Source organism: Jaculus jaculus, chromosome Y (genome assembly GCF_020740685.1).
Source record: "Jaculus jaculus isolate mJacJac1 chromosome Y, mJacJac1.mat.Y.cur, whole genome shotgun sequence".
NCBI lineage: Eukaryota > Metazoa > Chordata > Mammalia > Rodentia > Dipodidae > Jaculus > Jaculus jaculus.
Genome location: NC_059126.1, coordinates 10,618,842 through 10,628,539, shown reverse-complemented (window position 1 = coordinate 10,628,539; position 9,698 = coordinate 10,618,842).

Sequence of the window (9,698 nt, the reverse complement as noted above, 5' to 3'; positions counted from 1 at the left end):
CCTGTTTCTTAGTTTATCTCAGATGAGTGTGTCCCATGTATTTTCGCCTGCACCTTTTTGTATTTTGTTGACACTTGGTATGTCACCTGTGCATACAACACGGAGGAGATGCCTTAGAAGTCCATCACACATTTATCCATGTTCAAATGTAGATTCTGTGGAATTCCTGGTATGGATAATATACTTCACACTTCTACCTGGCTTTCCAACATGTTTCCCCTCAGTATTTCCAAGCCATAAAAGGTAATATCCTTTTTTTAATTATTAGTTTTTAATAACAATCCTTTCCGTCTCTGTTTTTGTTTATTTTTTACTTATTCATTTGAGAGTGAGAGACAGAGGAAGAGAGAGAGAGAGAGAGAGAGAGAGAGAGAGAGAGAGAGAAAGAGTGAGAGACAGAGAGAGGCAGAATGAGCACGCCAGGGTCTGCAGCCACTGCAAACAAACTTCAGACATGTGTGCCCCCTTGTGCATCTGGCTAACGTGGAACCTGGAGAATTGAGCCTGGAACTTGGGTCCTTAGGCTTAGCAGGCAAGTGCTTAACTGCTGAGCCATGTCTCCAGCCCATAAAAGGGAATCTTGCATAGCATACTTCTCTATTTCACTTTCAAAGGGTTCCCTGTCTGATTGATATTATATTGCCTCCTCTTGCATTGGTTTCCAGAATTTAGGACTGTTGTAACATTGATTTTGGAAAACATCTGTAAACATTCACATTGTAGAAAACATATATTTTTGTATAGTAGAGAAATTGTAAAAAAAAAAAAAGTTTTTAAATGTTTATGTTTCAGATATTTTGACACAGAGAACACTGGTTATATTTTTGCCACTTCACTGATGGCCTGTTTTTCTCTGACTTCAAATTTTTCCTGCCTACCTAACCCTTCTCTGAGAACCACTGTAGTAGTTGCAACCTTCTCATTGCTATGACATATAAACCGAGCAGAGACAGTTTATGGAGTGTAAGGATTTGTTGTCAGTGTATGGTCCAAGGGGTTCTTTCATCATGGTGGGAAAAAGGTGGCAGGACACCTGGGCCTCAAGTATTCACATCAGCAGAGGGAAACTGAGGGAGTGAGCTGAGTGCAGCAAGCCAGGCTGGGATACCGCATCTCAAGGCCATACCAGCTGAAGGGTCCACAGGGAGGGATTCAATATGAGGCTTCATCACAAATACATGAGGCTATGGGGAATGCTTCACATTCAAACCTTCATAGCGGTCAACAGATTGTTAAAAAGCAGTGAGCTGAGAAGTACACACACATATGCATGTATGCATACATAGATATTACACATGCACACTTTTGTAATCATGTGTATGAATTTGTGATCATGTGTATGAATATACATGCACAGATACACACACACACACACACCTTCATGTTCACATGCACCTAAATCTATTCTTGTGTATGTATATGTACTTGCATGTCTACACACATGTGCACAGATGCAAACAAATACATAAGTACACGTATACATTTAGACATATGTGGTAGTTTGAATAGATAGCCCTCAATATATCTGTGTTTTATCAGCTTGTAGTTTGGATCTTTATCCACCTGACTGGAGAAAGTGTCACTGGGTACCTCTTAAGGCATGGTGGTGGGTTTGAAATACTAATCTAATGATATATACAGTGCCTAATTCCACCTGGAGTTCGTGAAGTGTGCTGTGTGGCTTTTGGCTTGTGGCTTCTCAGCTTCTTCTGCCCTTTTGGAACTTTCCTTGGATCTGTAAGCTTCAACATATACCCCTTCCTCCATAACTGTGTCTGCTCTGAAATTTATCTCAGCAAACCTGAAGCTGTCTGCTACAACTATCCATACTTACCGACTGTGCCTTTATGTAAATATATATATGCATACACTTATGAGTTCATGAGTGCATATGCATATTTATACAGATGCCTCCACATACATGCATATGTGCACACATATGCACAACATACATGTGTAGAAACAAAAACACATGCACGTGACATGGATGTATATGGAATATGGATGTGCAGGGGTGCCTCTATGCCACGCACATGCATAGAGTGCACATATACACATATGTACCCATGATATGTATAGTGTGGATGGGGATGCAGAGGGCTGACTTTTCATCCAATTAATTTTTTAGAGGTGTCAAGGATCATTTGAAGACAACAATGAAAGCGCAAGTAGCTGGCATTTGACAGCCAGTAGTGTAAGGCAGGGAATGTTAACAGCATGTGAACCAGAATGATGGAGGTCAGGGATGATGAGAAGACAGATTTGAGTGCCTCAGAGGGAGTATAGCCTAGCATTTGATAAGGACTTTTGGGTGAAGAAAAAGAACAGATGATGAGGAAAGTTCAGCTATGTGTCCCTGTGTCCACAGGAAAGGGAGGATAACTGAGTATTCAGTTGTACTTGGCTGTGAAACAACCTTATACCTTACTGCCTGGCATTCAGGGCTAATGAGAAAAAGTGGAAATAAAATATGTTGTGTGCATAAGACTCCACTTCATTTTAGAGAAATGGGTTAAATTCAGGTGTCCCAAGTGCAACTTCTTACTATCCATACACATATTAATAACTTCAACATACACTTTGATTTTTGTGTGTGTGTGTCTGTGTGTGTTTACAGGAGATAGATGGAGGGGAGGTGTGGGTTTGCTTGTGAGTGTATAGGGACACTACATGACATGATGGTTTGATTCAGGTGTCCCCCATAAATTTAGGTGTTCTGAATGCTAGGTTCCCAGGTGATGGAAATTTGGGAATTAATGCCTCCTGTATGGAGTGTATTGTTGGGGGTTGGCTTATGGGTGTTATAGCTAGACACCCCTTGGCAGTGTTTGGCACACTCTCCTGTAGCTTTGGTCCACCTTATGTAGGCCAGGGTGTGATGTCCAACTTCTGTCATCCCATCTCTTTCCCTGCCATTGTAGACCTTTCCCTTGAGTCTGTAAGCCAAATAAATCTCTTTTTCCCACTAGCTGCTCTTGGTTGGGTGATTTCAACCAGCAATGTGATGCTGAATGCAATAAGTAAAATTGAAAAAAAAAATACCTGTTTCCCTTCCTAATGCCACAGGTCTGAAATCCCAAATTCTTCACATGTTGAGGCAGGCAGTTTACAAATTCAAGGAGAGACTGAATAATTTAATGAAACCTTGTAGTGTTGTTGAATCAGTTGTCCCTCATAAACTCATGTGATTTTTGTTTTGTTTTGTTTCTCGAGGTAGGGTCTCACTCTAGCCCAGGCTGACCTGGAATTCACTGTGTAGTCTGAGGTTGGCCTCAAAATCACAGTGATCCTCCTGCCTCTGCATGCCAATTATTAGGATTAAAGGCATGCACCTTCACACCTAGCTAACTCATGTGATTTTTAATGCTTGATCCCCAGGTAATGCAATTTGGGAAGTGGAGCCTTGTTGCAGGAGTGTGTTGCTGGAGGTGGGCTTAGGGGTAATATAGCCAGCTCCTCCTTGCTAGAGCTTGGCTCACTCTGTTGCTGCTGGTTTCTAACTCCTGTGGCAAAGATGATATCTATCCAGGTTCTGCTCATGCTAGGTTTTCCTCTTCCATCATGGAGCTTCACCATGAGACCTTAAGCCAAAAGAAATACTTTTCACCCCTGATGTGCTTTCAGTAAGGTGCTTTGTCCTAACAATGAGATGGTTACTACAGCACCCTATCTCAATATTTAAGAAGTACATAATAAGGGGCAGGGGATATAACTCTACAAGAGGGCATTGGCCTCACATGCACTAGATTCAATTCATAATACAAAGTTAAAGAGAGAGAAAAAGTGAATGAGGTAAGAGGGAATGAGGAAATGGAAGATGGAAGGAAAGGGATGAGAGGAGAGAGATAGAAAATCCCCCCAGGTGTCCATCACTAGAAGAATGGATAACTAAGCTGAAGTATGTGTACAGAATGGAATTCTAGACAGCAGTAAGAAAAAAATGACACAATGAAATTTAAAGAAAAATCGGTGAACTTGGAGCATATCATTCTCAGTGAACTTATCCAATCACAGAAATATAATCACTGCATAGTCTCACTCATCTACAACACCTAACCTAAATCTACCCAAGATGCCTTACATACCCAGCAAGCATCTCGTGTACTAACAATACCATGAATGAGTAGGGCAATAGAGGATGGGTGGGACACAAATATAGACCCAAATGTCAATGGCACCATAAGATTCTACATGCTACAAGGCAGACCAAATGCTTGAACCTTCACCAGGCCCTTAGAGGGAACACCTCAGTCACAAGGCACTGAAGAGATTGTGATGAATACTGACCTTAATATTCTACCATCTCTCTCTCTTTATCTCTCTCTTCTCTAAAGCTTTTATATTAGTTAACTTTTCCTTCATTCTCTTAGTGGTACTGACCTGTAACTACCAGTACCAGCAGGTGGATATCATCTGCAATGAGCTTTTGATCAGAGAGACCTACAAGGTTTCCTAAAAGACAGACAGATTTCTGTCAGAGTACTTGATAACCCACCAAAAGTTAGTAGTAAGACCCTACTGCTGAAAACACCATATGCAGTTGACACGTAAAATGGAATGGCATGGCTGGAAGCTGGAAGAGAGTCAATCCCCAGACAATCATTGCCTCTAGTGCCAGAAGGTGCTGCATGGGTGACTGGGGGAGAATGACCAATATCTGCCCAAGCAACACATTGTCTAACCTACTTAGTAGCAAATAACCTGTCGTGATGCTCAAACCAGTGCAGTAGTGGGGCACAGCCACGGTAGGAAACCAACTGCTTTTGAGTTAGCAAACTGGTCCACTTAGTGGAATGGGGTCCATAGGTAGAGCTGGGAAACAAGTCAGAATCATATCCAAACATGAGCCTGCTCTCCATTAATTAGTTACCACCTATTGTGGGCTACAAGAGGGTCTACACCTATAAAAAATAAGGGTTACATATGTAATAATATATATCTTTTACATTATTTTAATAGAGAGGTCAAATATTTACATTCTTAATTGTCTAATAAGCTGTTCCAGTGTCCTCGCGTTCTAATTTGTGTTAAAATTGACAATAACTTTACTCTACTGTGACCACATCTGTTTAGTCAGCTTTTACTAGCTAGGGTGAACAACCATCTAGACAGAATTTATGGGAGGAAGGGTTTATTTCATGTTTACAAAAAATCCAAGGGGATGCCATCAGTGACAGAAGAAGGTGGCTCCCTTTCATGGAATGAAGAAGAAATAAACAGCAACATGGGCTGGAGAGATGGCTTAGCGGTTAAGCGCTTGCCTGTGAAGCTTAAGGACCCCGGTTCGAGGCTCAGTTCCCCAGGTCCCACGTTAGCCAGATGCACAAGGGGGCGCACACGTCTGGAGTTCGTTTGCAGAGGCTGGAAGCCCTGGCCCGCCCATTCTCTCTCTCTCCCTCTATCTTTCTTTCTCTCTGTGTCTGTCGCTCTCAAATAAATAAATTAAAATAAAATAAAAAATAAAAATAAATTAAAAAAAAGAAATAAAGAAACAGCAACAGCAAGGAAGTAAGCAATAACTGCCACAGCTCAAAGTGTTCTCCACACACTTTTGGGCTGGAATTCACCCCCAAACACACATTAGGACTTGATAGTAAGGTCCATCCCCAGTGACATTACCCCCTGACTCCTCAGCAAGAATCTGCCTGCTAGAGGCTCAAGCAGAATATTTAATTTTTAAAAGTCTGAGGAGCTTGGTGTGGTGGCGCACACCTTCAATCCCAGCTCTCTGGAGCCAGAGGTAGGAGGATCACCATGAGTTTGAGGCCATCCTGAGATTCCACAGTGAAGTCTGTCAGTCTGAGCTAGAGAGAGACCCTACCATGAAAAACAACAACAACAACAAAAGTCTGAGTCTATGGGGCCATACCAACTATCATATTCAAACTCCCACAACATCTGTCTTACATCATCATGGTGTAGGCTATGTAAGTAGGTGATGTACTTCCCATATTATATATTTCCAAATATAAAGGAATGTGTGGTTAGGGAAAAGGCTCAGTGGTGAAAGACACTTGCTTACAAAGACACCCTGAGTCCAATTCCCCAATACACATATCAAGCCAGATACAGAATGTGGTACACATGTCTTGAATGCATTTATAGGGGTAAGAGGCCTTGACATGGCGATTTTCTCTCTGTTTTTCTCTCTCTCTCAACTCTCTCCTCACAAATAAATGAATACAATATTTTCTTAAAGTCATGTGTGCATTGTTTCACTTATGACATGTTGGCACATTTGGCAATGGTAGAAGTCTTCATTAGCCCCAAAAAACTTCCTTTGCACGCAAATATTTTATATAAAATATATTTGAACCAAAATATTATGATTGCATGTCAACTTCAACATAAACAGAAGGCCACCCTAAAATAAACCAAATTTGCATTATTAGAACATAAAAAGTATGACTTATACCAGAGGAATTTCAATAGATTTTGAATTTAAAGAAAACTGTAAGTTAAGTCATTTTATGACAAGATTTTGTGCACATACTTTGGAATGAGTAAAAATAAAAAGCATTAGGATATGTAAAAAAAAAGCCCACAAGAAGAGGTCATGTCCTTGTGTTTGGACACAAGTATCTTATACACTAAAACATCTTCCCAGTCTATATCTGGCTTTGAATTCTCACTGCCAATACAACCAAAGATCATGGGCCAGATAGAACAGTTTTCATAAGAGGACTGAAAAGTGGAAAGAGATGAGCACACTGGCTAGCAAATCTCAGGTCTTCAGGATGACATAGTGATCATTTCTATGTTATTTTTCTTTTTTGTCTTTGTTCCTGCTTTATAAAAATTATGTACTCTAGACATTGTTCACCTGACATATAGAATATTAAACATGCACAGAGCCAAAAGAGGTTTATGAAGTTTGGAAAATGTCATGATTATTCCTAGAGCTCTATATGCTAATTAAAATATAAAATAAATATTGATTTTTCAGCTAAAATGTTTCAAGTATATTTAGCAAAGATTTCCAGCCCACTGCAACCAAATATCATGAAAAAATAATGAACAAAATTCATGGCCAACACAAAGTGAAAGTGGAGACTATGTGTCAATTTTGCACTCTTCCTTATGATGACAAGTGGTGACCTTGCCCACTCAACAAAACGTCTGAAACATTTCAGATGCAGCAGTACAAAAGGGGAATAATTTAACCTTGTTCCATGTCAGCCTAGGCTAGACTGAGACCCTACATTGAACAAAAGAAAACAGCCTGGCATGGTGGCACATACCTTTAATCCTAACACTGGTAGGCAGAGGTAGGAGGATCCTGATGAGTTCAAGGAAACTGAGACGACATAGTGATTTCCAGGTCATCCTGGCCTACAGTGAGACCCAATCTCAATCTCAAAAAAGCAAATCAAACCAAACCACAAAAACAATTTATATATACATATATAATTTGTTTGTATATATATATATGTATATATATATACAGACACACACACACACACACACACACACACACACACACACACACATTTATATGTATGTATGTATGTGTGTATGCATGTAAGAAAGGGAGTGGTTTAGGAGTAAGATTTCCAGTTTCTGAAGGCACCAGGCATGAATGACTTCACATTCAAACTGTCATGGAGATGTTGGGAGTATTATGCCTGTAGGTAGTTAAAACATTCCCTTTAGATTTAAAATGAAACAAATGTGGCTGAATTAAAAGTTGAACAATGTCAGAAACTTGTATTGTGCAGAATCAGAAAATGTTGCTTTTTCAGGGAGAGTGTATAGCAGACAGATTCAGGTTCGCTGAGATGAACTTTCAGATGAGGCTCAATTATGGAGGAAGGGATTTATTGAAGCTTACAGATCCAGAGAATCTTACATAATGGCAGAAGTAGCTGGCTTGCCTTCACAGGCCAAAGCAGACAGACAGAAGCACAAGCCTAAAAGCCAAAAGCCACAGCACACTTCAGGAATTCCAGCTAGGTACACTTTGCATATCTTTAGGTTGAAATCAGAAACTCATAACCACACCTTAAGATCCACCCAGTGACACTGCCTCCAGCAGGTGGCTACAGATGCAAACTACAAACAAACAACTGAATATAATATTGGGGGCCACATATTCTATTCAAACCACCGCAGTGTGGCTCCAGAGAGTGGGACTTCCAGTCAACATTCTGGCTTTTGTTTTTGCTGTTTGGGGGTTGGTTGGTTGTTTTGTTTGTTTGTTTTGTTTTCAGAGGCAGGGCCTCTCTCTAGAACAATCTGACTGGGAATTTACTATGTAGTTTTAGGCTGGCCTCAAACTCACACTGTGATCCTCCTGCTTCTGCCTCCCAGTTGCTGGGATTAAAAGCATGCACTACCACACTCAACTTCAACATTCTGAATGAACCTTCCAAATACCAGTGATTATGATGAGGATACCTCTGTGTGACCACAGATACATAAAAGAGCAGTTTGTTAACTGAAAAATATGCTCTTTGTTTGCTAGACATTAAGTGAATTCCATGAGTGTTTGGGACTAGTAGGGGCCATAGAAACATGATATATCTCCAATAAATCAATACATCCTTCATGTTGTAATGCCTGTTAGAATTTAATGGGTGGAGCAGCTAAGTGAGGCATTATTTCTTAGGAAATTCTGTCTCAGACACAATCTCATTTACTTATCTGTGCAGGAAACATCACAAAAACAAAAACATCGAGCATAGAGTTATTTCTGAGCAAGATTCCACAAAGAGAAACTGATTATGACACAAAAGGTAGGGTGAAGTTTGACTGCTTCATTTACTCAGTTCTTCTGTTACTTGCCTTCATTTGGGGGTACATTTCCTCTATTGAGACTGGTTTAAATGGTTTTAGGATGTGGGGTGCCATAATGATATGGTTATGGTAATGAACAGTGATTAAGATGTTGAAGATGCGGCTGTGGACATAGTTCACTTGGTAGAGTGCTGGCCTAGTATATACAAAGCAGTGGTTTCACACCCAGCATTGGACAAAACCACTCCTGTGGGTGTACACCAGTAATCCTAGTGTAAGTGAGTTCAGGTCCAGCCTGGACTATTGAGATACTGTGTAACATAAAGAAAGATGAGGGGCTGGAGAGATGTCTCAGTGCTTAAGGGCACTTGGATGCAAAGCTTGGTGGCCTGGGTTTGATTTCCCCAGTACCCATGTAAAGCCAGATACACAAAGGTGGAACATGTGCCTGGCATTCCTTTGCAGTGTCATCAGGCCTTGGCACACCCACCTCATTTATGAGCTCCAGCTCTCTCTCTCTCTCCTTAAAAATAAAAAAGAACAGAAAATGTATTTTGAAAAGACAGATGAAATTGTTCTGTAGTGAAGTCAAGTATAAAAGTCCTTATGATGCAATATTGTTTTAGAAAACATAATTATTCTACACAAATTAGCCTTTTCCTTAAAGTTAAAATAACACTGCTGTGTGATAACTTTGGAGTCTGTTTATAAAATTCTGAGTACTGAGAAAATATTGCTACAAATAATGAGAGTTGTAGCACAGCTGCTGATGTTGTTTATTACTTAGCTTATTTTGTTGTTAGAATATATTAACTGTACAAAATGCCGGGTTTGGGCTGCAGAGATCCTTCACTGTTTGAGACGCCTGCTTGCAAAGCCTAATGACCCAGGTTTGATACCTTAGTATGCATATAAAGCCAGATGCACAAAGTGGTGCATGTATCTGGAGACGTTTTTGCAGT